At 38.7% G+C, this 26,836-nt stretch overlaps 1 long non-coding RNA gene across 3 annotated transcripts; it reads left to right on the forward strand.

Annotated features, from left to right (window-relative positions):
- Positions 1 to 4,971: 4,971 nt before the first annotated feature.
- LOC113638273 lies at positions 4,972 to 16,081 on the forward strand. Of its 3 annotated transcripts, none has more exons than XR_003439549.2 (9): positions 4,972 to 8,581; positions 8,672 to 8,737; positions 8,856 to 8,900; positions 8,992 to 9,066; positions 9,931 to 9,996; positions 13,527 to 14,525; positions 14,694 to 14,822; positions 14,937 to 15,029; positions 15,121 to 16,081. It is a non-coding gene; the product is annotated as an uncharacterized LOC113638273 (long non-coding RNA). The 3 variants fall into 3 exon arrangements; XR_003439550.2 differs by having other exon boundaries at positions 14,694 to 14,788; XR_003439547.2 differs by having other exon boundaries at positions 14,694 to 15,029.
- The last annotated feature ends 10,755 nt before the right edge of the window (positions 16,082 to 26,836 follow it).

Below are 26,836 nucleotides of genomic sequence, written 5' to 3' on the forward strand. Positions count from 1 at the left end.
AAATCAACTGTATTGTCACGATGAGTCACAGAGGAATGCGGATCCATGTGCAGTTACTCCTTTTAATTGACAAACAGGAAACAAGTAACAAGTGAACAAGCAGGCAAAACAGATCAGAACACTGTGCATGACAGGGAACAGGAACAGAGACATAAACAGACTACATACTAAACACTAAACAACGACTCACAACCGGGAAGTGAACAAAACAGAGTACATATAGTGAACGAGAACCATTCACAAGACAGAGACAGACAAGGACTAAGACAAAACACCTGGGGAAGAGATTGAATGCAATTAAATGGTGGGTCGGGTTCGTATAGTGGCGGCTATAGCCGAGCAGGAGGCCAGGGCGGCGCCGGCAGAGCAGGAGGCCAGGGCGGCACCGGCAGAGCCGGAGACCAGAGCAGGACTGGAGACCAGGGTGGTGCTGGAGGCGGAGCCAGAGACCAGAGCAGGACCGGAGACCAGGGTGGTGCTGGAAGCGGAGCCAGAGACCAGAGCAGGACTGGAGACCAGGGTGGTGCCGGAGGTTGAGCCAGGAACCAGAGCAGGACCGGAGACCAGAGTGGTGCCGGAGGTTGAGCCAGGGACCAGAGCAGGAGGGACAGGAGGTTGAAGGGCTGGCAAATCCAGCGAAACGAAACACAGGACAGATAAAACAGGAACATTAATAGGTTCAGGCCAGGCAAAGAGTTTAGGGAGTTTGGTTGTCACCATGTCGACTGCGTTCTCCGACTCAGTCATTTCGGTTGACCCGGCCGGTTTGGCCGGTTCAGTCGACCTGGCTGGTTCGGCTGGTTCCATCAACCTGGTCGGTTCTGCTGGTTCCGTCGACCCGGTTGGCCCATCTGGTTCCATCGACCCGGGCAGTTCGGCTGGTTCCGTCGACCTGGTCGGTTCGGCTGGTTCCGTCAACCTGGTGGGCCCATCTAGTTCCGTCAACCCAGTCGGTTCCGTCGACCCGGTCGGTTTGGCTGGTGCCGCCGACCCAGTCGGTTCCGTCGACCCGGTCGCCCATCTGGTTCTGTCGACCCGGTCGGTTCGGCAGGTTCCGTCGACCAATTCGGTTCTGTCGACCTGGTCGGCCCATCTGGTTCAGTCGACCCAGTCGGTTCGGCAGGCTCCGTTGACTCGGTCGGCCTATCTGGTTCCGTCGACCCGGTCGGTTCCGTCGACCCGGTCGGTTTGGCTGGTGCCGCCGACCCAGTCGGTTCCGTCGACCCGGTCGCCTATCTGGTTCCGTCGACCCAGTTGGTTCGGCAGGTTCCGTCGACCCAGTTGGTTCGGCAGGTTCCGTCGACCAATTCGGTTCTGTCGACCTGGTCGGCCCATCTGGTTCCGTCGACCCAGTCGGTTCGACAGGTTCCGTTGACTCGGTCGGCCTATCTGGTTCTGTCGACCCGGTCTTTTCCGTCGACCCGGTTGGTTCGGCAGGTTCCGTCGACCCGGTCGGTTCCATCGACCCGGTCGGCCCATCTGGTTCCGTCGACCCGGTCGGTTCGCAGGTTCTTTCAACCCGGGTCGGTTCGGCAGGTTCCGTCGACCCAGTCGGTTACGTCGACCCGGTCGTTTTGGCAGGTTCCGTCGACCTGTTCAGTTCCGTCGACCCGGTCAGTTTGGCATGTTCCGTCGACCTGGTCGGTTTGGCAGGTTCCGTCAACCCGGTCGGTTTGGCAGGTTCCGTCGACCCAGTCGGTTCCGTCGACCCGGTCGGTTCCGTCGACCCGGTCGGTTCGGCAGGTTCTGTCGACCCGGTCGGTTCCGTCGACCTGGACGGTTCTGTTGACCCGGTTGGTTCGGCAGGTTCTGTCGACCCTGTCGGTTCGGCAGGTTCCATCGACCCGGTCGGTTCGGCAGGCAGAGCAGGAGGCCAGGGCAGCGCCGGCAGAGCGGGGTGGTGCTGGAGGCGGAGCCGGAGACCAGAGCAGGACCGGAGACCAGGGTGGTGCTGGAGGTGGAGCCAGAGACCAGAATTCCATAAGGAAACTTAAACCTTAGTGAATTAGAGTTATAAGGGCACTTAGCGCATACATGTAACTCTATACTTTGCTTTAACACAAATTCAAGGGTGATGCAGCAGCAGATATCATACTGATACCAGCTGCATTCTTTTGTTATTTCAGTTGAAAGAGGCCATTGTTTGTAAGTTTATTTGTTTATTTAATATTATCCTTTTTTTTTAAAATTATTATTTTCACTACATTTAAAAAAGAAGATTTGCTGTACATTTAACAAAGATTGGATAAGGGCGTCTGCCAAATGCTGTAAATGTAAATGTAAATGTAAGATTATTATCATTGGAATTAACGCTGAAATGTTTACTCATAAAAGTTACCTTTATTTCTAGTTTTTATTTAGTAGTTTACTTACAGTATGTATTTTAGTTAAACAGAACCGGCTCCCTCTTCCTGCTTTTGCTTCCGCTCGCAATCTGGTGGCAGCCTGACACAAAATAGGAAATTCTTGTTCAAAAAGAACAAATCTGCAATTTTTTTATTTACAAGAATGTACAAAGATTCCATATGAAATTCCTTTGACTTTTGCTATCAATTTGTGTTTTTAAATGTAGACAGTATGATAAGCAATGTATTTTAGACCAGGTTTAGACACCATGCACATTTCAGACCATAACACGTCTACTTCTCTTAATGAGATGCAGTAGAGCCGGATGAAATATAAAGCTAAACAGTGACAATGACACATAATTTACTTATAATCTGTCCTCTACTGCTGGTTTCTTTCCTCTCTCCATTAGTGCAGTGAGCATCATTATACTTCTAATTATATTCTCATATGGAGTCATTGTAACTTGTGAAACATTATAGTTATTTCTGAACAGAAATATGAACAAGTGAGCTTACAGACAGACCACCTATCTGTCTGCATGGTGCTGTTGGTCCATGACCTTGTGAACCAGTATCCATGTTTTCATCGATACAGACTTCAAATAATTTTTTTAAGTCATTCTGGACGATGTCATCTGCAAGGTGTTGTAAATGTAAATGTAATCTCCATGTGCCCTGAATGTAAAATGCAAATTGTGGTTCTGCTGAATAGTTTACATTTTAATGACTGAATTCTTTGATGTCAGTGGAATGCAGGAGCATGTGTTTATGTAAAATGGGATAAAAGGGATGGAGTGATTTGCATATGTCATTTTGCCTGAAGGAAGATGAGTAAGCAGCTCAGTTTTAACAAAGGATAATAATCTCTGAAGGTCAATGTCACGTTTCTTAGATGAAGCACTGCACAACACATTTATTCACATAAGCCACAATCTAGCATAACTTTACCCAGTAAAATAAACACATGAACATGCGTGACAGAAACATGACACAAACAATGATGACCAGACAGACACAAGGGCAGGTATAAATAAGGCAACACCTTAGGCATGACAAGCAACAGGTGGGAAAAGACACACGGCCTTAAAACCAGAATCTCTGCCAGCAGCCCAACTAGTAGCCTGACAGAATTGTCCCAGAAGTTCATGACAGACACAGAGTCAAAATAAAACCATAATATTCATGTTTTTTCTTTATATTTCTGCTGATATTTATCCGGGTAAATTTGTGCAAAAAGAACAGCCAAGAACAGAAATATTTACAGTTTCCATGTCACAGTTTCTCTGTTTACTCCTTTTACTTGACTCACATTTCCCCATGTCTTGTACCTACATTACTAGCCTTGTTGTCTTTCCTATTTATCTGGTAAGTTAGCTATAAACTGTTCTGTTGCTCAGCAAAGTACTCATATCATATCATATATGGTAATGAGCGGGTTCTCTCACCACTTTTGCAGCATTTTACATAGGAGCATCAGGGCCTGTGACTATAAGCGATGTTTTAGCTTAGTGATTGTATATTGTATATAATGTATATATTGTATATCCCCAATGAGCAAGCCTGAGGTGACTGTGGCAAGGAAAAAGTCCCTTAGATCAAAAAAGAAGAAACCTTGAGAGGAACCAGACTCAAAGGGGAACCTCATCCTCATTTGGGTGACAGTGGAGGGTGTGAATATAAATATACAGTCTAATAATTGTGTATTGATGAGGAGGTTGTTGTCCTCAAGGACCACTTGGAGTTGGCATCTCCTCATAGAATGTCCGAATGCTTCATGAAGCAAAGTCCAACTGGAGCTAGAACATCTCTCGATTCCTCAGGATACTCACATGGTTGGCTTCATCTCAATAAAGGTCAAAAATCTTCATGACATGGAAGACAATCGGAGCTGTTACAATCTCTGGATGCCTCTGGATGGGTAGAAAAATAGAATCAGTGGAGAGGCGTAGCTGTTGTTCATAATATTAGGTAACGTCCATGTATTAGAGCACAATATTAGGGGATGTATTATGTGTACGCCTGACTAAAGAAATATGTCTTTAATCTACATTTAAACTGGGAAAGTGTGTCTGAGCCCCGAACACTATCAGGAAGACTATTCCTAAGGGAAACATGCATGTTGAGAAAAGCACAGGTCCTAGAACTGGTCCTTGAGGGACCCCATAATTAACTGGCAATAAACTGAAGGATTCTCCATTTAAATCTACAACACTTCAAAGATATTGTTCTCCTGTCAGAAGGAGCAGTGTGGAACTGACACAACCTTTTCTAATTATTTAGACACAAACAAAGATTTTGAAAGTAGTCTATAATTTTATAATTTGTTAGAAATATATATATATATATATATGAGAATATATGATAATTTTATCATTTATTTTAGACATTTTGCTTTCACGTTTCCTTATATTTGACCCAGTTGGCTTATTTTAACTTCACAATCTGTTGTATTCTGTATACTGTAGAAACTAGTGTGTGACGGGTCTCCTGCTTCCCTGCTATGGCCGGCCAGTGGGTGGAGCTGTGTTGCTAAATCGGGTGCACCTGTTTCTTGTTATCTCTCCTTATTTAAGTTTGGTGTTGATTGTGTTTAGAAGATCTTTTTCCGCTTGGGATCTGTTTGGGGTTATTTTCTGTTTTTTTCTTTATTATTTTATTAGTATTGTTTTCCATTTGAGTTCTCAACTACACGGTTACTTGTAAACTGTTAAAACATTCTGCCAAAGCTCAGATTAATTATCCACAATTATTTGTCAAATAAAAGATTAACTGGTATTTTGGTTTTCACTACGTCCTCACTTTTTTTGTCATGACTTGAGCTGGTTGTGACAAAAGTGGGGGCTCGTCCGTGTTTGTAATTTGAGTATGTTTGTATACGACTTTAATTTGGTTAATTCGTTGTAAATTTCGTTGATATTGGTTATTCTTTGATCCTTTAGTTTTGGAGTGCTGCAGTGAATTAGGTATATTGTTTACTTTTGTTCTTGTAAGCATTTGTGTGGAATTGCATTTGGTAAGTAAGCTGTTTTGATGCATTTTACGGGTAATAATTTTAGACTGCTTTTCCCTGGTTAGGAAAAGAGGGTATCCTTAACTGGATGCTCTGTTTGTTATTTTAGTTTCTTTTTTTTGTATGGTGAAAGCGGTTGGAGCTGTAGCTCGGGAACACGTCCGTGTTTTGTAATGGCAACTAGTCATTTGGTTGTTGTTGTGAACACTGGTTTATAGTATGTAAAGTATAGTGAGCGCACGAGCCCTCCAGAGCTCCGCGAAGGCTTGCAAGGGTTCTCCCTCTGCCTGGAAGCATGCAATTTTGCATGTATGTATGGATCGATCAGATGGATGGATGGCTGGCTGGCTGGCTGGTTTATTTAGTTTATGGTTTAGTTAGGGGGAACTGCACTTAAATTTTGTTACCTATGTATTAAAATAGGCTTACCTTGTTATGGCTTCTGTCGGAGTTTATTAAAACTCCGTCAGATGATCTTTTGGATGTCTTTTCTAAAGACCAACTTTTGGAGGTCGCAGACCGTTATGAAAATACGTTGTCCGTCCAAGATAAGCGTTTAAATGATACAATTAAGGCTGTCATAACATCTGAACTGAATGCACGTGATGTGTTAAAGTCGCAGCCAGAACCTGTTGTTAATGTTGTTAAATCTAAGATGTCTCATTTGATGTTTGAACAGCAAAAAGAACTGTTGTTGCTTGAAGCTGAGACTAAAGAAAAAATAATAGAAGCACAAAGACGTCTCGAATTATCTAAAGTTCAAGTGCAGCAACAAAAATTAGAACTTGAACGTTGTTGCTTGGATTTGATAAGAGATGGAAGAATTTCTAGCACAAATGGGTCAGGAAGTGAGCATGGTTTGCGTGACTTTGTTGTGAGTAATTTGAGACTAATTCCGAAATTTGATGAACAGGATCTGGAACGGTTTTTTGTATTATTTGAACGTGTTGCTGAGGCAAGAAATTGGCCAGATGACCAACGTACTTTGATGTTACAATGTATTTTTACAGGCAGGGCTCAAGAAGCGTACTCCTTTCTTAGTACGGAGGATGTGGCAAAGTATCAGACTGTAAAGACCGCAGTTTTAAAATCCTATGAATTGGTTCTGGAGGTATACAGGCAGAAATTTAGGTTTTGGAGAAAAGGTGAGAAACAGACATATGTTGAGTTTCTACATGACATTTCGATGTACTTTAATCGCTGGTGTATGGCTTCTGAGATTGAAACACTAGACGACTTAAAGGATTTGATTGTACTTGAACAATTCAAAAATTGTATTTCTGATCATGTAGCGACCTACATAAGTGAACAAAAATCTCTTACTGCGTACGACGCAGCTGTTTCAGCCGATGAATTTTCATTAATTCATAAAACTTCAGCAAATAGAATGTATGGAGATCCTAGTCGGAATGAACTGTGGCATAAATCCACTCTGCCTAGTAAATTTCAGCATGATTTTGTTGGAGGACAAGATAAAAATAATGTGTAATTATTGTCATATATTTGGTCATTGGAAAATTGAGTATTCGATGTTAAAAATGAGAAACGTCCAAAACCAACTCAAAATTTCCGCCTGTTAAACCTGTTGCTTTAGCCATTTCAGCCTTGTCTCATTCCCATGAGCAAAAAAATTGCACACCTTGCGGTCCGACTTTTAATCCTTTTATTACTGGTTATGTCGGTTTGCTTGATTCTGCAGCAAATGTGCCTGTAAAAATCTTGGTTTGTCTGAATCTTTCGTTTTAAAGTCAGTACTGCCCTTTTCATCCAGCTCGTATACGGGAGATAATGTGCTGATACGTGGCATCGGTATGGATGTTATGTCTGTTCCTCTCCATCGACTTTTTCTGCAATCTGATTTAATTCAGGATGAAGTAGAAATTGGTGTTCGTTCTTGTTTGCCTGTTGAGGGAATACAGGTTATACTAGAGAATGATTTGGCTGGAAACCGTGTTTGGAAAGATTGTTAGTCGAACTTGGTGGTGACTCCGTCCCCAGTAATTCATGAATCGAGTAATGAAGGGCATTCCTCGTTCATTACCATGGTTTTGCCATCCTGTGCAGTAACACGGGCTATGTCAAAGAACCAAACGGTTGATAAGTGACAGTCCAAAGGAGACGGGTACTTTGGAATTTCCTTCAATTTTGTCAGTAGCGTGTAATGATCTGGTGATGGAACAAAAAGTGGATTTCACCTTAAATGAGCTGTTTGCTTGGGTTGTTCCATGTGACTCGATTGCCAACCTTCCATTGGGTTATTACCTGGATGACGGTCTGTTGGTTTGAAAATGGGTACCACATGGTGATCGGAGACCCCATTGTACAAGTTGTTGTTCCTCAGAAATTTCGGAACCTTGTGTTACAAACTGCGCATGATGCATCTGATCATTTGGGTTTTTAAAAAACCTACAAGTTGCTCTTAGAGTTTTTTTGGCCGAAATTACAGCGGGATGTTTCTAGTTACATTAAGTCGTGTTGTACTTGCCAACTTGCAGGAAAACCCAACCAGGCGATAAAATCGGCACCCCTTTATCCAATCCCTGTGATAAGTCAACCTTTTGAATAATTAATAGTGGACTGTGTTGGCCCTTTGCCAAAGTCAAAATCAGGCAGCGAGTACTTGCACTCAAAAAAATGATTTTTCAGTTTTGTTCACTTTACCTGAACAAGTCATGTTGAATTAATGCCATTTTGGCTATTTTTCATTTCAACATGATTGTGTCATGTTAAATGTAAAACTGACTTAAAACTGTCACTCGTTGGTTAAACAAAGTTTTCATTTTAAAAATACACGTTTCAATCACTTAGCTCAGTCAAACTGTTGACTGAATTAAAAATATATATATATATATATAATAACTTGCATAATATTTATCATTTATTTTAAATATTTTTGTTTAATTTATAGCTTGATTATAATTATAGAAGTGCAATTAAATGGTTATTGGTGTTTTTATGTTTATTTGTCTTAAATGTCTGTTAAATCAGACTGATACAAATAATGTTTAGTAAAAGTCAATCACACATATAAAATGTGTGTTTTTATAAAGTCAGCCGGACTGAATCTCAAAACAGGCTGAAAACAAACCACATTCTCAACCTAAAGGAAGCGGAAATTTGTTGTGACGCAATTGGCGGCAATATTCATAAAATACGTTAATGCTGCGCATGTCTCAAATAAATCGCCACGCCATTAACTGGAATATAAGCTTAAAACAAACAGGTACGTGTTCATCCATTTCCATCACTGTTATTAGAAACAATATTATCAAACTGTTTTATGATGTCGCTTGATACTAATGTGTTATGACAGAATCCACGATTGTAAGCCTAAATGAGATGGCCGCGCCATGAACTGTATTAAACAGCACACGAACAGGTAACTGTTAACTTTACTCATCTATCCATTTGCATCAGTGTTAGAAAAAATATTAGCCAACAGTTTTATTATATTGGTTGAATGTTATGTACTTATGGCCTGATTGCACTATTTTAAGCCTAGATGACCGCGCCATCAACTGAATTAAACGGCAAACAAACAGGTAACTTGTTCGTCCATTTGCATCAGTCTGATTAGAAACAATTTTAACAACTGTTTTATTATGTCGACTGATACGGATGAATTTATGACAGAATCCACGATTTTATGCCTGAAAGAGATCACCACGTGTCCTGCGCCATTAACAGAATTAAACACCAAACGAAAAGGTATGTGTTAAGTTTGCACATGTTTGTTAGTTTAATCATCTATCTTTGCACTCTGTTCTTTTTCATGGCATCGATCAAAGATATTATAACAATGTTGTGTTGTGTGGTTGATAACAGTGTTGTGTGTCATTTTTAAAGCATTAATTACAATTATTATTGGTTACTGAATATTGTTAATAATAATATCAATAATGGTTATTTGCGCCTTTGGTTGCTAGAATGGTATGTATGGCTAATAATTTTTTAGTTATTCATATTTGTTATTTGTGTCTTTCAGAACCGCACACATTTTAAAGTTGTATAAACTAATAGAAATAGGCTACTGACTAACCAGTAGCTACAGTGTTTTTTATTAAATGGTCTCATTTTACAACTCCCATAGAGAAAAACATGAATTTGACCATTTTTGAATCGTTCAGCTAATCTCTAGGTCTGGTGGGGGCACTTTTAGTTTTCATTAAATCCAATTGGTCTAGTAGCATCTAGCTCAAAAATGTTTTTGAACACAATGTAACTACAGAAGTGTGAAGCTTTAAATAGCAAAATTATTGAAACTATTTGGTAATTTAAGCTCAAGATGCTACTGGACTGATACGATTCAGTGATCTGTGCTAAGCTAAACTAAAAGTGCCTCTGCCAGACCCAGAGATGGTCTGAACATATTTATTAAAAAAAAAAAAAAAAAAAAACTCATCTGCTTTTCTCTAGAGGGGTTGTAAAATGAATCTATTTCCAAAAATGGGCAATGTATTGCAATATAATTAATACTGCAATAATATTGTATCATAACACATGTATTGTGATTATTATAATATGGCAACGCTGATGATGCACACGCCTTGTTGACACTTATGTATTTGACAGATTGCCAGCTTTAATGCCTGAAAGAGATCGCCGTGTTATCAGCTGAATTAAACGCCAAACAAACAGGTATGTGTCCCATCTATTTGCATTGGTGTTATTAAAAACAATATTAGCCAACTGCTTTATTATGTAGGCTTATACTAATGTATTTATGACAGAATGCACAATTGTTTATGCCTGAAAGAGATCACCACGCAAACAACTCAAATCAAACCTCAAACAAACAGTTAACTTGTATGTCCATCCATCTGCATCATTGTGATTTCATGTCTGTTTATACTACTGCTTTTATGATAAAATAGCCATTAGGGCTGGGAGATAAAATGCATATTAGAGATAATATTGCAGTAATTGTAAGGACAATTGTAGAATTTTGGAATATAACAAATTTTGTATATTTTAGATTCAAGCATGCTTAACTAAAACATTGTTCCAAGCGTCCAGTATTGCCCCTTTTTATATTCATTTATATGTTTTATATATATATATATATAAATAATATTTATTTTATACGTTTGCATTTTACTCCATAATAGCTGTTCTAAAGTAGTTCTTGATTTGTTTTTTTGTTTTGTTTTTTATGGGCATACAAGAAAATCCAATTTTTTGTATTCAAAAGACAATGCAAACATATTGAGAAATATATTGAATCTAGTTAAGAAATATGACAATCAAGATATCAAATAATTGTGTATATGGCCCGGCTGTAATAGCTTATTGCTGTAGATAGAAATGATTGTTGGTATGGTTTCAAACCATGAACTACAACAATCAACTAATATTTTTTTTTAATTCTTTTTTCTAGATTGTCTGACAAATTTTCTTTGGCTTAACACTGAAAGACCCATTTAGATATGTGGAAGTGTAAGACCTGTGAGTTTTCAGCATCTTCTAGATCAAACTTATTGAAACATTACAAGTTAAAGCATAAACACTTTGGCCGAAGCCACTCGTTCCCATGCATGCATTCAAGTTGTCCCTGTTCTTTTAAGATATGGAATGCTTTATTGGTCCATCTTAGTAGAGTCCATGCAAATTATCAAGATCCTGCACAATCAGAACTGACTACCTTCAGCTGTCCTTTGTGTTCAAACTGTGGACTTGGTTGTGAAAAGGATTATTTTGCTCACATCGGTACACATTTGAAGAAAAATGAAGTGATTACTTGCATGTTTTCTGGTTGTGATTTTCAGACAAATGTTTACGGTACCTTTAGGTCCCACAAAAACAGAAAACATACTCCCTATTCATTAAGTGACTAAGTTTGGTGTAGTGTCTACGTCTACAACACATGTGTCTGACAGCGACATTCACGAAAGTGTACAGGTTAATGAAGTTGCTTCTGATAATGTACGTTTGAATGCAGTGCAGAAGTTCAGGCCCACCCTGGTGTTATTGTTGAAAATTTTGCAGCAATGTTATTGAAATTGGAACATTTCTTTCATGTTCCAGGCATAGCAGTTAATGAGTTTTTAGAAGAGCTGCACTTTTTGTTGAGTACCTCATCCCAAACTGCTACATGTGACAGGCTCAAAGATCTGTTTAAGGAACACAGTCTTGCCTGTGATGACACAGTTATTCAAGACATTGCTAAAGCTGTGTGTGAATCTCATCCACTGCACACAGCAATAGGACAGCATGGTCCACTAAGCACAGTGTATCAGCGCAAGGAGTTTTATAAAAGTCACTTCTGTGTTGTTGAACCTGTTGAGTACATCCTTGATTCACAACAGAGAAAAACCTTTCAGTATGTTCCCATTTGAAAGTTCCTGCAACAGCTGTTGGCCAAGGAGGATGTGATTGAAACAATACTGGCAAACCACAGATATGAGCGTAATGAAACTGTTTATTCATCATATCAGGATGGCAGTATCTTTAGGGAAAATGCATTCCTGTCAGGAGATGATTTAAGACTTTTGTTAAGGTTGTACGTTGACGATTTTGAAGTGTGTAACCCTCTTGGTACCTCTCGGAGAACACACAAGCTCTGTGCAGTGTATTGGACTCTAAGCAATTTGCCTACAAGTTCTCATGCAACAATGTTGTCCATTTTCTTAGCTGTGTTGTGTAAAAGTAATGACGTGAAAGAATACAGCTTCAGTAAAATCCTTGAGCCTCTTCTCCAGGACCTGGCACATTTAGAAGAAGTTGGAATTTTTATTCCTTCAGTTGGTCATTTTGTGAAGGGTACTGTTCATGTTGTGATTGCAGACAACCTTGGGGCCCATAGCATAGCTGGTTATGTTGAAAGTTTTTCTTCTGAGTATTACTGCAGATTCTGCACTGGAAAGAGATCGGAAATTCAGACTAATGAAGTTCGGTCAGGTAGGTTTAGCCTTAGAAAGAGAGAGCTATGATGCTCACCTGAAATCTGCACAACAGACCGGCAGCTGTTGTTTTGGTGTTAAAAAAGAATGTGTTCTCCACACACCTTGCTCATTTTCATGTTCTCTCTGGCTATCCCCCAGATGTCATGCATGATGTTTTTGAAGGTGTTGTACCATTTGAGCTTAAGCATTGTTTGTCAATGCTTTTATCAAAGAAGTACTTCACCTTTGAATTTCTCAATGAGCGTGTTGTTAATTTCCCCTATAAATGGACGGAAAAGACACAGTCCTCAGGCAATCCCACGCTCAATGTTCAGCCAGAATACTATTGGAGGCAGTGCTCACGAGAACTGGAACCTGATAAGGTTGCTTCCATTGCTTGTAGGACACATGGTGCCAGAAGATGAGCCTGCATGGCTGGTGCTTATGGATCTCAAAGATATTGTTGAACTTGTGATATCACCAGTTCACACTGAGTCAATTGCATACCTTGATGGCAAAATTTCTGAACACCGACAGAGGTTTCAGGAGGTTTTTCCAGATGTGAAGTTAATTCCAAAACAGCACTTCTTGGAACACTATCCTGAACTTATCAAGTCATATGGTCCACTTGTGCATCTGTGGACTATGCGCTTTGAATCCAAACAGCTTTTTCAAGCAAGTTGCTCGGCTTACCAATTGTTTCAAAAATATCCCCCTTACACTTGCAGCTAAGCACCAGCTAATGATTTCTCACGGTTTGAAATCGTACCATCTTGAAAAATCTGCACTAGACGTGTCAACTGTGTCAACAGTGCCTCTGACTGTTTTGAGAACAGAAATAACACAGGTCATACAAGACAAGTACCCAGGCACTTAATTCATCCAGATCACCACAAGTCTCACCAGTAAAGGCGTCAGATACAAAAATGGGATGATTGTTGTTTGTCGCTCTTAAACGGGCTCCCTGAATTTGCAGAGATTATTCAGATGTGTATAGTGCAGAAGGGACTGTGTTTTGTACTTAAAGGTCTGTGTGGTTGGTATAGGGAGCATTTTAGGGCCTTTGAACTGACCTCTTCACCATCACGGGAGATTTTCTTTCTTGAACTAAGTGAATTAGCTGATGGCTATTCATTGGCTGACTACAAGGTTGGAGGTCTTCGTTTGGTGTCACTGAAAAGACAAATTCATTCATAACAGGTGCCATTTAAATATTTCTTGTTTAACTGTATGAATGAAGCTTATGTACCTACAGTCTAAACAATACACTTTTTTTCTCATAAACAGGATTGTAAATATGACCTCCACCATCATCCTGCGTGTAATTCTGGGAGAGAACGATGCACAGAAAGTGACACTTCAGAATGGTGTCCCTTGTTGTTTGGCAGAATTAAAGAATGAGATACAGACACAGTGTAATTTGTTGGGAGAAATCAGACTTCAAATCATGGACCCTGACTTTAATGAATTTGTGAACCTGACTTCCACAACTGATGTTCAGAACAAAAGCACCCTTAAGGTCATGAAACTCAGTGACTCTTTTGCAGTATCTCCATCTCCCTCATCATGTGACAGACATTCTGTCTTCAAGTTCATCCTCTGAAGCATCATCTTCATCCCTTGACCCCCAAGAGTTGACTTCGAATACAAGGTCTTCTTGGCCAACATGTTTTGTTGTGCCCCGTTTCTCCTATGATGCAGAAATTAAGCTGGAACAAGGCAATTCAGAATACCAAAAAAAAGGCTCTCCACTGAATCCAGACCCAAAGCTGAAATCAGACATTTTGGATGGACTTGCTGAAGAAATAGTCAAATTCAAATTGTACCTCTCTGATGCTGAATTCAATGAAGTGGCAGAAGCCCTTATAAAACGGCATCCTTGCCTTAAGGAACAGGGATCGTTAACAGGATGCAGTGGCTGGAAAAGAAGCCTTAAATATAAAATGTCAAATTACAGAACCAAGCTGCGAAATCTTGGTTGTAGTGAAGTGACCGTTAATTCCATGAAGCACAAACCTATGGGTGTAAGCAATCCAGCTTTTGGTGTCAAGAAGCCACGCAAGGCTGAAGTAAACTTTTGTCCCTCATTTCTTCCTGGTGAAACTCCTGACAGCATGGAGCAAATCAGTCTCCCTTCTTTCTGAGGTTAAGAAGAAGAACAACGAGCAAACTGTGAGAAGATTAATGGACCTTTCATTTGCATTGAGAAGACAAGAGGTTTTCAAAGAATCTCCACTTATTGCTGACTTTATGAGCAGATGGCCGGCTTTGTTCCAAGAAAAGGAGGTAATTCACCCTAATGTCTTTAAGTGGGATTTAACATAAAATTAAATTTATTAAAATGCCAATAAGTAAAAAAAAAATAATTACACCATATAAGCAAGTTAGAACACATAGGCTAGCTAGCTTTTTTGGACATACATTAAAGTTTTGGTGTTTTTCTCTGTCTTTTAGGTTTGCACGGGTAACAACTGTTGCCTTAATTTCAAAATTCTTCTCAAAGCTGGATGAACACACTCCAAGTCTTCTGAGGATCTTTGCCAAGAGAGGTGGAGCTCAGGGACAAAGGATAAGGAAACTTCTGTGAAAATTGTTTTTCTAGATAAATTAATCATTTGTTTCTAACTTATGATTTGTGTGACTTGAAAATGTATTAGTTGATTGGTACATGTTGCTAATTTTCTTTATTTTCCCTAGTGTGCCTGCATTAATGTTAAGAGGGAGTGTGTCCTCAAAGCCCTGTTTGTGTACCTAAATGAGGATCCTGACAATCTCATCAAGGAGTACATGGTATTATTGACTGAATATTCTGACAATATTTTGTGTATAACAATACATTTTATAGTACATTAGTATTAATGTACTTTGTTTCTGTTTATAGGATGTAGATTTTTCCAACACTGAAGCTGCACTCAAAGAAATGGTGATGGGCGTTTTTGTCATCAGATGGGATGTGAAGTTGGTGATGAACCTGCGGATGTTGGAGTAGTTCTTGAAGGAGTTACAGCACTAGAAGGGCTTGGTAATGTAGCTAATGGTGTTGCATTGCTGATTGGGCTTATTTATACCCTAAATCTTAGTTATCCGAAGGAGTCTCAATACACCTTTGAACTCCTGCAAAAAGTGTTCCTGGAGCTTGATGTACACAAACTCTCCACCAAAGTTCAAGCCCTCAAGACCAAGCTTTTTACACCTCATTAAAGGACTGATGAATACCCTGATCTTTACCTTGAAACTGTTTTGTGTCAAATAGTCAAAACATGTTCATGTTTCATGTTCACACATTTTAATGCCTTTTATTGATTTGATTAATTTTATTTTCTGTACATCAAGGCATATGTGAAGAGGAATAGTTTCCTTAAAAATTACATTTGTCCTTAACTCACCCAAAGAAGGTCAAGGAAAACCATCAAGGGTTTCAATGACTCATGGGTTAGTTAATGGTGACACTTTTTTTTTGAACAAACATAACCCAAACATAATATTTTTTTCTTTGGAATTGCAGGTTACTTTCTTTTTGTGAAATGCATTAAAAGCAAACATACTTTATTTTTTTTTTTATTAATGGATTGTTGTACATGTAAGAATGTAAACCTGTTTGTTTAATTTTGCATTGTAAAGGAAAACATTTCTGCACACTTGTGTTTTATATAAATTGTCAAATTCTGGCTTAATGTGTTATAAGTGTTTGAAATGTTTTTGAAAGTGTGACACCTTATGGACCTCCGCCTATATCCATTATCCAACAAAAATTGGTGCAGCTCCCACATACTTTGACACACAGGGGTGAGCCTGGTCTCATTTGAAAGAAGAGATTCTCTAGTTTCAGAAACAGATTGATTCTAGGCCTTACTCCCACAAAGTTACAGGGGTTTTAATGCAGATTTTCCTGTCCGCCTGGGTTGTTTTTCTGATAAACTGATTAATCTTATTTTTCTGGAACTTTGAAATAAAAGGCTGCAGGCTCAGTCTGACAAGCCATAAATAAGCCTAGACTCTCTCTCTATCACTCTGGTGTGAAAACAGGCCTGTAACTTGACACCCTGAGCTGTGAGAGGGACAAAAGGTCAGGGATTACGCAAGAATTCTTCTGCGCATCCAGTTCACGCAGACACAGTCAAAGAACAGACGGCATGTCATATACCGTTGGAATCGTCTGCTTATTGGCTAAACAGCTGTATAGGTCCCGGCCCATTTCATTGCTATTGGAAGGAGTAATTGTCAGTCAAAGGTGGGTTCCCAAAAATGAGGTCATGCCACCATTGGCTTCCCAGCCGTCTATCTCTGCCATACAAGTGCCGATTGGCTCAAATGAGGGCTTATTTGATTCGTTAGGACCTGGGCTATAAATATGACGTAGACTTTGAATTTTTGAATATCCCAATTAGGAGTTAGAGCGGCAAAACGAGATGATGGCGCACTTCTGTTTCCAGTTTTCAGAACACTAACGGAATATTTGCGGCGCGACCAGAGCGTTTTGGATTAAAAGGCTTACAGATTTCAATTCCTTGGACCTGTGTGGATTTTTGTGGATTATTTGTGCTGGAATATATTACCCCAGTGAAGAAAGAGACGCGTCTAAAGGTAAGGGAAAAACCGGTCTAGCGCCACCTAGGTCAGTTTTGTCCGAAATTTTTTTCTAATTGTATGAAGGCTGTGAATCATATTGTGCTTTGTGTGTGGGCTTAAAAAATTATTGAGAGTATAAACTCTACTAGGTAAACAGGTTTTTTCGTGTTTTTGGAGGATTTGATGCTTTAAAGTTGAATTGAAGCTTGTTTCTGGGTCATCCCATAGTGGTCACTGCTAGCACGGCGACCCGTAAGAGGTTTGCTGTTCCCTAGTAAAAAGAATTTATTACATATTTGCTGCCTTCGTAGTCATCATTGAATTATGGGGAAAACGGGTAATATTCATTAATTTATAACATAGTATTAACTTGACTAAATGGGATTCATTGGAAGTGATGTAAACATATCAGCTTAACATCAAGGATTAAATTTAAGATAGCATGATTAATTGAAGTTCAATAAAAAACATTAATTCAAGTTAAAAATAAGTATTTAAATCATGTTTAGTGAATGTTATCTGTTCATGTTAAATGAACACAAATATTTCAAGCTGGTTGAACATCATCCATTGTTAAGATAATGTGGTGTAATCACGTGGAACCACTGTCCACAATTAAATCATTTTCAACCAATGTGCTATTTTTTTGAGTGTATTTACAGTTATGTGTCAGGTAACACGTTATCCGTCTGCTTACCCGCTTCGTTCTATTACTGCGAAAATTGTCTTGAAAGCACTTACTCAGTTTATTTCTGTCTTTGGAATATAATCGGACCAAGGTAGTAATTTTACTTCTAATGTGTTTGGTCAAATATTAAAACAACTTCACATTAAACATAATCTTTCCAGTGCTTACCATGCACAGAGTCAGGGAGCTCTAGAAAGATTTCACCAAACATTGAAATCTTTACTACGATCGTATTGTACTCAGATGGGGAAAGACTCAATTTAATTATGGAGTACGATTCGCTGTATTCAGATATTCCATCATGTACTCATTTAATCGAGCACGATATTGATGTCGGGGATTCTGCTCCTATTCAGCAAATAAGAAAAAACATTTGGATGATGAAGTTGACTACATACTGCTTAATGGTATCGCTGAACCCTCATTTTCTAGCTGGGCATCTCCGTCACTGTTGGTGAGTAAGTCTGATGGCTCTTTTCGGTTCTGCTCGGATTATCGAACGGTAAATGATGTTACCAAACCTGACTCTTTTCCTTTACCTCGAATTGAGGATTACATTGATCTGGTGGGAAGTGCCAAATTTGTTGCCAAGTTTGACTTTTGGAAAGGTTATTGTCAAGTACCCCTATCTGCAAGGGCGAGGGAAATCTCTGCCTTTATTACACCTTCTGGATTATTTACTTATAAAGGAATGAGTTTTGGTTTGTGGAACACACCCTCCACCTTTCAGCGATTAATGAATCGCGTCATCTCTGGTTTAAAAGGCTGTGCAGTATATTTAGATGATGTGTTAGTTTATAGCCACACATGGAACGAGCATTTACAGCATATTCGGGCTTTGTTGGATCGCTTTGTTGCAGCCAATTTGACTGTAACTCTATCAAAGTGTGAGTTTGCAAAAGCCACCGTCACTTACCTTGGTAAGATTGTGGGTCAAGGTCAGGTGCGGCCGGTTTGTGGGAAAGTAGACATCATTGATAATTATCCTACTCCAACTACCAACAAAAAAAAAATGTATGCGTTTTTTGGCAATGGTGGGATTTTACTGTTGTTTCTGTCGGAATTTCTCTGTGGTGGCTGCGCCTTTAACAAATTTGTTGCGTGGAACCGTGAAGTTCCATTGGAATCATATTTGCCAGGAGGCTTTTGAGAAGATTAAAATATTAACAGAAGCTCCTGTTTTGGCGGCTCCGAAATTTGACCAGTCTTTTCAATTACAAGTAGATGCAAGTAACATAGGCAACGGTGCAAGTAACATAGGTAATGGTGCAGTTTTGTTACAGAAATCCGAGGAAGGTATTGACCATCCAGTGGCTTTCTTTTCCCAGAAATTTAATCTATATCAGTTAAATTATTCCGTTATTGAGAAAGAAGCATTGGCATTAATATGGGCATTGCAACACTTTAATGTGTATGTTGGGGCGACGGAGGGACCTTTGGTCGTTTATACTGACCATAACCCACTGACATTTTTGCACTCCCAACAAAGCCCAAATCAGAGGCTTATGAGATGGTGCCTATTCCTTCAGGCTTATTCATTAGAAATTCACCATATTAAAGGCTCAGAAAACTTAATTGCTGTTGCCCTGTCGCATATTCATACGGTGTGAATGTTCTGCTGGTGTACCCATATTCTTGTCTCTGTTTCTTCTTTCCTTTCTTAAATTTTGCTTCCTAGACGTCAAGGTTGCTGGAAGGAGATGAAGAACTGAGGGACTGGATTTATGAGAGTAACCGACATGGCATTAATGCTGATTGGGAACATGATAATGATTTATTATTTTGTGATTCTTTTTGATTATTGGTGTTTTTGTTTTTGTTTTTTTTTTGTTTTTTTTGGTGGGGGGGGACGGCTTCCCTGCTACGACCGGCCAGTGGGTGGAGCTGTGTTGCTAAATCGGGTGCACCTGTTTCTTGTTATCGCACCTTATTTAAGTTTGGTGTTGATTGTGTTTACAAGTATTAGTATTAAAACACCTAGACCAAAATAATGCACACAAGATCCAAGGATGACAAAAGCAAAAATAGAGTTTATTGCAAATCGAGATAAATTCATCAAGCCGTCCCAGAATGATCTGATCTAATCCCCAAAAGTCCCCATAATTAATACTGTAACACTGATGTGCCGCACATATTTTCACACAAGTCCCTGTAATTTCCTATTATGTTAATTTTTAGCTTTTCATGTCCCATCGTTTTCTCATTTTAAGATTCTTATTAGATTCAGCTTTAGGCCTCTAACTTCGAATTAATTTCACCTCCAGCACGTATCCATCATTTAAGGGGGGGGGGGGGGGCAATGTCTATTATTATCTGTTTTTTTTTTTTCAGTTAACCTTTGTGTAAATGACAGGTTTTATTTTTTTAATCATGCTTTATATGCGTTATGATTATATATGATTATAAAACAGAAAGTAATAGAACAGCTTGCCACTGGGACAGTACCCTTAAAAGGACATCTTTGTACCTTATTTAACCCCAAAAATGTATAGTTGTACATTAAGGTAAACATTGGTACTCTAAGGTAGTAATGTGTACCCTTTTGAGTAAAAAGTATAAGTATAAAGATGTCCTTATAATAATACTAAGAGTATATTGTTTACATATTTCAAATTGTATTTTGTGTATGAACAGTACATGGTACACCGTAATGGATACTTGCACATTCAAATAATACTTCGTTTTGTTCTCTTCTACAGTCCATATTTCAGGAATAAAACAAGTAATTGAAAACAAACTACTGAAAAATTTATATTGAACTCAACTGACAAACATGTCAAGACCTGATATCAATTATACAATTAGATGAAATACACCTGTCACCCGGACTCTATTTATACTCATCACCACTGTCTTCACTCATTGTCGGTTATCCTCTTTACTACATTGTATGTACAGTATGTGTGATTTACCTGCTCCTTATTAAAATGACATCTTTAATGTCACCATTCGTCGTCCTCATCTCTGTCGTGTACATACAGTGACACATACTTGATATTATGTAGAATTGGCAGAGTTAAACATGCTGTAAAATCTCAGTTCAACATTATTCTTATTTGAAGGGTTTTGATAAAAAGTTTCATAACTTTTCATTAAAATATATATATATATATATATATATATATATATATATATATATATATATATATATATATATATATAAAGGGGGGGGGGGTTGTGGCCCCTAATGGTTAGAGAGTTTGACTCCTAACCCAAAGGTTGTGGGTTCGAGTGTCGCGCCGGCCATGACTGATGTGCCTTTGAGCAAGGCAACAAACCCCCCAACTGCTCCCCAGATGCCACAGCATAAATGGCTGCCCACTGCTCCGGGTGTGTGTTCACGGTGTGTGTGTGTGTGTTCACTGCTATGTGTGTGTGTCCACATTTGGATGGTTTAAATGCAGAGAACGAATTCTGAGTCTGGGTCACTGTACTTAGCCGTATCCCATATGGAAAAGTTGTACTAAAAACATCCAAGATTCTTATCTGTTCCAACAGAATATTGTAAGGAACATATATGCTGCAAAAACACATACAAATTGCATAATGTTAATGTACTTTCAATCATATGTCCTATATACAACTAAAGCCTTATGTATTTTCATGCTGAAAAAACATAGGGAAATTATGCTAATTTAATATGAATGTCCACCATATCTCTTAAGACATGTATAAAACAGTGCAGTTTACTAATTATACTTGTTATGGAATCCCTAGATTTAAGGTGAGGCTGAAGTGAAAATCAATTTTCACACACACATACACACACACACACACACACACACACACACACACACACACACACACACACACACACACACACACACACAAGAACACAGAGAATTATCTTTTTGAGTTTTTATTCTTGCAAGAATGTTGTCTGACATACAGAGAGAGTTCTGTAGGGAAATAACAATATACTGTATATCATTTAAACTACACAGACAAGCACAATTTTACAATAATACAAAATTATATATTAAAGCATATTCTACAAAATACAGTTGCATATTTCATGCATCAACATTGTTTTCCTTTCAAACCCTACATCACAATTTCACTATTTCTGGTCTTAACGTACAAAGTTATGTCAAATATATTCCAGCTAATGTTCAACCCCTCAGTTTTCAACATTTTAAATCTGTCTAGAAACAAAGTTAACTCACCTTTGTTTATTTACAGTAATATGTTCTGACTTGTTCACAAACAACAGGCCCAGACTATCACAATTAATGAAAACACATGGTCTCACAATGTCATTGCTGTCAACTGCTCTTTCAAATCCTGTAGGAAAATGAATAGTCCTCATAAAGTTCAGTGATATTTTGACAGTACATCCTCTAACCAACTTCTGCACCGCACAATTTCCGATTTTGCCAACTGCATAAAGGTGATGTTGGTCATCACTGACACAGAGAAAGTATGAAATCTTGAAAACACTGCCATCTTTCAATATCACAACGGAGTTGTTTCTTTTCTTTGTCTTTGTGTATGTTTGGCTGTGAATTACCTCTCCATTGACAACTACTCTGTTATAGTACTTGCCAATAGATGTTCTAGGTACGTCTAGCAACGCATTTGTATCATTTTCAGACACTGGCCTAATCTTTGGCACTCCAAGTGCAGTCACCCTGTCATATCTAGCATAGTTACTTACATGATGTTTACTGGAGGTCATTTCTGTGTAAAATGATTTAATTTCAGGTGAGACATCATTAGACAAGCAGGCCTTAGCAATACGTGGCAATGCACGAGACCATGCAACTCTTTTGCAAAGCTGCTGAGGCACTGCATTTCTGCTTTTGACTTGCTTGAGCAAGTAGCCATTATAGCTCTCAAACATGAAAGCAGACTGGGCCCAGAGAGGACCTAGATTCTCAACACACTTAGTCAAATGCAGGATCGAATGCATATTGTAGGTCATCTGATCTTCACCATACAAAATCTGAACTGATTTAACATAGATCTCAAGAGCATCATGAGCATGGTCAATATCCTGTTTCCTAATATTTGAACCTAGCAAAATGCTCACAGCCCCCACAAGTAAAGCCCAGTGGCAAAGGTACTTGCTTGGAAGAATTCCTTTAAGAACTGGCAAACTGTAATATAAAAGCCAATTTTGCTATTCATGAGCTTTCCAAAACCTACGCTCAGCAATAGACCGTGGAATCCGGGAAAAAATGCTTGGAGGCTTAATTGCTAATAAATTGCCATCCACTCTTGCAGTGTTCAAACCAATATACCATGGTTTACTGTAGCTTTTGGAATCAAACCATAAAGTGGATATTTGCCGGCAAACCCCCAGCAACACACAATGCATGTAATCATTGTGTGTTGCTGGGGGACTTTTCAGACTTTTGCATTCCTCCACAAAAGGTTTGAGGAAGCTAGGCATTAGTGGTTTAGATGACCCAAACCATAAGGCACATAGTATGACATTTTTTCCTCTTCTTTCTGGGGGTACTTCATTAACAGAGCATAGTATGGACCAGATGCTAAATTTAGATGACTGGAACACAGGCACTCCATCACAATTGAATGACAGGGAAAGGAAAGAATTGCTAACTGATTTCAGATATTTGTACAACTTTTTATCAAATATATCTGTTATTCCATCTCTGTTTTGCTCAGTGTAATCATTTTAATAGGTTCATTTTCCAAAAGAGCTTTAAGCTGATCCTTTAAAGGTATATAAATAAAAAAATGACCCAGCTCTAAACCTTGTCTAACAGTTTGGGTTGATGAGCAAATCTGACATTTTAATTCACTGTTTTTTTGACATTGATTTGCCAATATAAGAGCTGCAAAAACCACAATAATGATGGTATTCTGACTTCTCTACAAAATCTTCAAACGCCTTCTCTAGCATGTACTTGCTACGTGGTATACTTGCAGCATCACAACTACACAACCTTAACAGCTTCAGCAGGTCCTCCATTAAAGCCCCTGTTACATCGTGCTCCAGGGAATAAGCAAGGATGTTCAGCCAACTGGTTTCTGTGACATGGTCATTTAAGGGACCAGAAGAGGCATAGTTTAATTGGTTGGAATTCTGTAACAAATGGGAAAGAATCAGTATGAGTGATTATAAGTAAGAGTGTACAAAAAGAAGTGTGTTACAGTTTAAATGTTGAAATACTTATTTTTATCAACAATGCATTATGTACTAATTTAAGCATTTGCGTATCACAGAAAAATCTTAATTTTAAAATCTTATCTTAACTGTTTGGTAACCATGGTAATTTCAGTTAAGACCTCATTTAAGACAAAAGCTATTATAGAATAACGTTCCTAAGTGCATATGCATACAATACACAGTCAGCATCTATTTCTTCTCATGTCTCTATCAAATATTGAAATACACATTAGTATCCTAGCATACTTTTCTCATTTTTGTAAGTAACATTTTGCTAAATGTTAACATTTAATGGTAACTCACAGATGATGTGCAGCTCATTTATGCTAAAACAAATGTATAGAAATAGAACTAAAATACAAAAAGGTCATGTGTACCTGTATTTGTTTGTATGTAGCCAGGTCTACCCCCAGTGGTAGACTGACCTGGATGAGGGGACAAAATGAATTAATAAATGTGAAAGAGAATGTTATTTAAGAAATACAGATTCAAGTATTATGCGTTTATTCTTTTCAAATGAAAAAATCTCACATTAGTGTTGGATGCTTGTGATGGTTCTTTTCTTTTGGGGAGGTGTGTCAATTCAATTCAATTCAAGTTTATTTGTATAGCACTTTTTACAATAGACATTGTCTCAAAGCAGCTTTACAGAACATAAACCTAGAGCAGAAGGTAAACATAATTAACGATAAAGGAAATAACAAATAATAAAAGAAATAAGAATGAACAGAATAAAAATTCTAGGTTATTATTAGATGTATATAGTTCACAATGTGTATGTATTTATTCCCCTATGAGCAAGTCTGAGGTGACTCAGGCAGCAGTGGCAAGGAAAAACTGCCTTAAATTGGAAAAGGAAGAAACCTTGAGAGGAACCGGACTCGAGGGGGAACCCATCCTCATATGGGTGACACTGGGGGTGTGATTGTAATATACAGTCAGATAAATGTTGTATTGGTGTAAGGATCATGGACTTCTGATCTCCTGAGTACCACAGAGTCTAACTGGAGATGTCTCAGGATTCTTAGAGTCGGCCTCGGCTCAGTGGACGTCCAAAGGCTTCGTCCCACAGAGGACGTTGGGAGCTGGTACAGTGTCTGGATGCCTCGGGATGGGTACAAAGAGAGAAGCAGTGGAGAGGGATTAACATATCTGCTGTTCATAAAAATGTGCCGGTCTGATGTACTGGTGCATGATATTATGGGATGTATTATGTGTATGCCTGACTAAAGAGATGAGTTTTTAATCTACATTTAAACTGGGAAAGTGTGTCTGCGCCCCGAACACTATCAGGAAGACTATTCCAAAGTTTGGGAGCTAAATAAAAAAACGCTCTACCACCTTTAGTAGACTTAGATATTCTGGGAACTAGCAGAAGTCCTGAGTTTTGTGATCTCAGAGAGCGTGAAGGATTGTAACGTGTTAGAAGACTAGTTAGATACATGGGAGCTAAACCATTAAGAGCCTTGTACGTAAGTAGCAGCAGTTTGTAATCAGTTCTAAACTTAACAGGTAGCCAGGGTAAGTTTAGATATACCTTGTTTGTACACCTTGTTTGTACAGTACGTGTGTTACAAATGGTAAGGAAAATTAAACAAAATGAATAAAAAGTAATAGTTTAATTTTTTTTTTTAAAACTATCTGCCGACCCTCGATGGTGAGGACCATTGTCTGGAATACAAAAAAAAAAGTTTACCTTTTTTCCACCTGGTCCGAGTACGATGAGGAATCTTTCTGTCTTCTCCTTGGCAACTGTTAAGCAATACGATTTTCTTTTCGGCATTCTAGCTGCTGCGTAGTGTGTTACTTTTTGTTACACTTTTGTAGGCAAGCGACTGACGTTTGTAAAAATAAACTATTAAATGCGCCGATTAGTTGATGTTTGAAATGCATCGCGGGATCCAATGAAAAGCCAGATCACGTGGACAAGCACAGAGAGCGGTAAAACGGGGCGTTTTTTTTCAACAGTGCTGCACGTATTTCTTCAGCAAGAAGCCTAGAAGCCTAAGGTAATATAAAAATTCATGTGTTGATTGAGTAAGATTAACTTACTCGGGCAGCGGAGTTGATTAAGGTTTGTGCATTTAGCAATCTATAACTTAAGTGCTAGGATTGTTCAAATGTGTTGTGTTTGGATTATACCATTAACTAGGCTACTTTTATTTGTGAAGTATCTCTAGGGCTATCAAGTAATGTAACTTAGTGAACTGTTAAAATATTTTAATCGCGTTATTTTTCATAGCTAATCAGATTAACGCGTTGTGTCTATATTAACTGTTAATTAGGGGAGACCAGGGACAGTTGTAACAGTGGACGGTTGTAACACCTTGAACTCCTCCAATCAGAAACAACCTAGAGTGATGACACTCACTGTGCGCATGCTCAGTGGAGTTTCCCTCCATTTATGCCATTAAGGGAGCAACATTTGAATTGAATTGTTATCTACAAAAGATTGTTTTTGAGGTAAAAAAACCAAAAACTTTTCTTTCTGATGTACTTTTTTGATGCTGTTATAGGATCAAATGTCTATGAATTCAAACAAGTATTATTAGAATCACTATTTTGTAAGCTAAAAATATAAATAGCTAACAAGTGTCAAACTAGCAGTCAAGCTAGCTCACATGAGATGACATGTGTTGGAGAAACTGTATTAAAATCAATTTTACAACCTGTACATATTTCATAAAAACACTTAAATACATTGTTTAAGCAGGAGACAGATTGAAGTTTATAATATAACTTATTGGTTATTCCAGTAAAAAATGTTTTTTGATGTATTGTTAAAAATTGCAAAAAGTGTTACAACTGTCCCTGGTCTCCCCTACAAAGCAAACATCATGCGTTTCAGTCAGACTCGCAAGACACCAGAATGTGAAATTTTCATGTGGAATCTAATGAAACAGCTTATTGCTGTAATCTAAATGGACTGAAAACCACAATCTTTGTAATTACCAAGGTGATGAGAACGTTGTCAGTGAGGATGCTGGGATGGATAGCGAGGTGAAAACCGATGCCATACGCAAATATGATGACACCAAGATGGATGAGGATGGATACCCACAAACTGACTATTCAGTTGCTGTGGAATGGCAGAAGGGGAAAAAGCCAAAACATGGCCAGTGTACGATGCCTCTATCAAGTTTGTGAGCAGTAAGTAAACCTCTAATGGATTTTGTTTTTACAGTGTCAGGTCCACTAACAATA

This window comes from Tachysurus fulvidraco, chromosome 5 (assembly GCF_022655615.1).
Source record: "Tachysurus fulvidraco isolate hzauxx_2018 chromosome 5, HZAU_PFXX_2.0, whole genome shotgun sequence".
Classification (NCBI taxonomy): domain Eukaryota; kingdom Metazoa; phylum Chordata; class Actinopteri; order Siluriformes; family Bagridae; genus Tachysurus; species Tachysurus fulvidraco.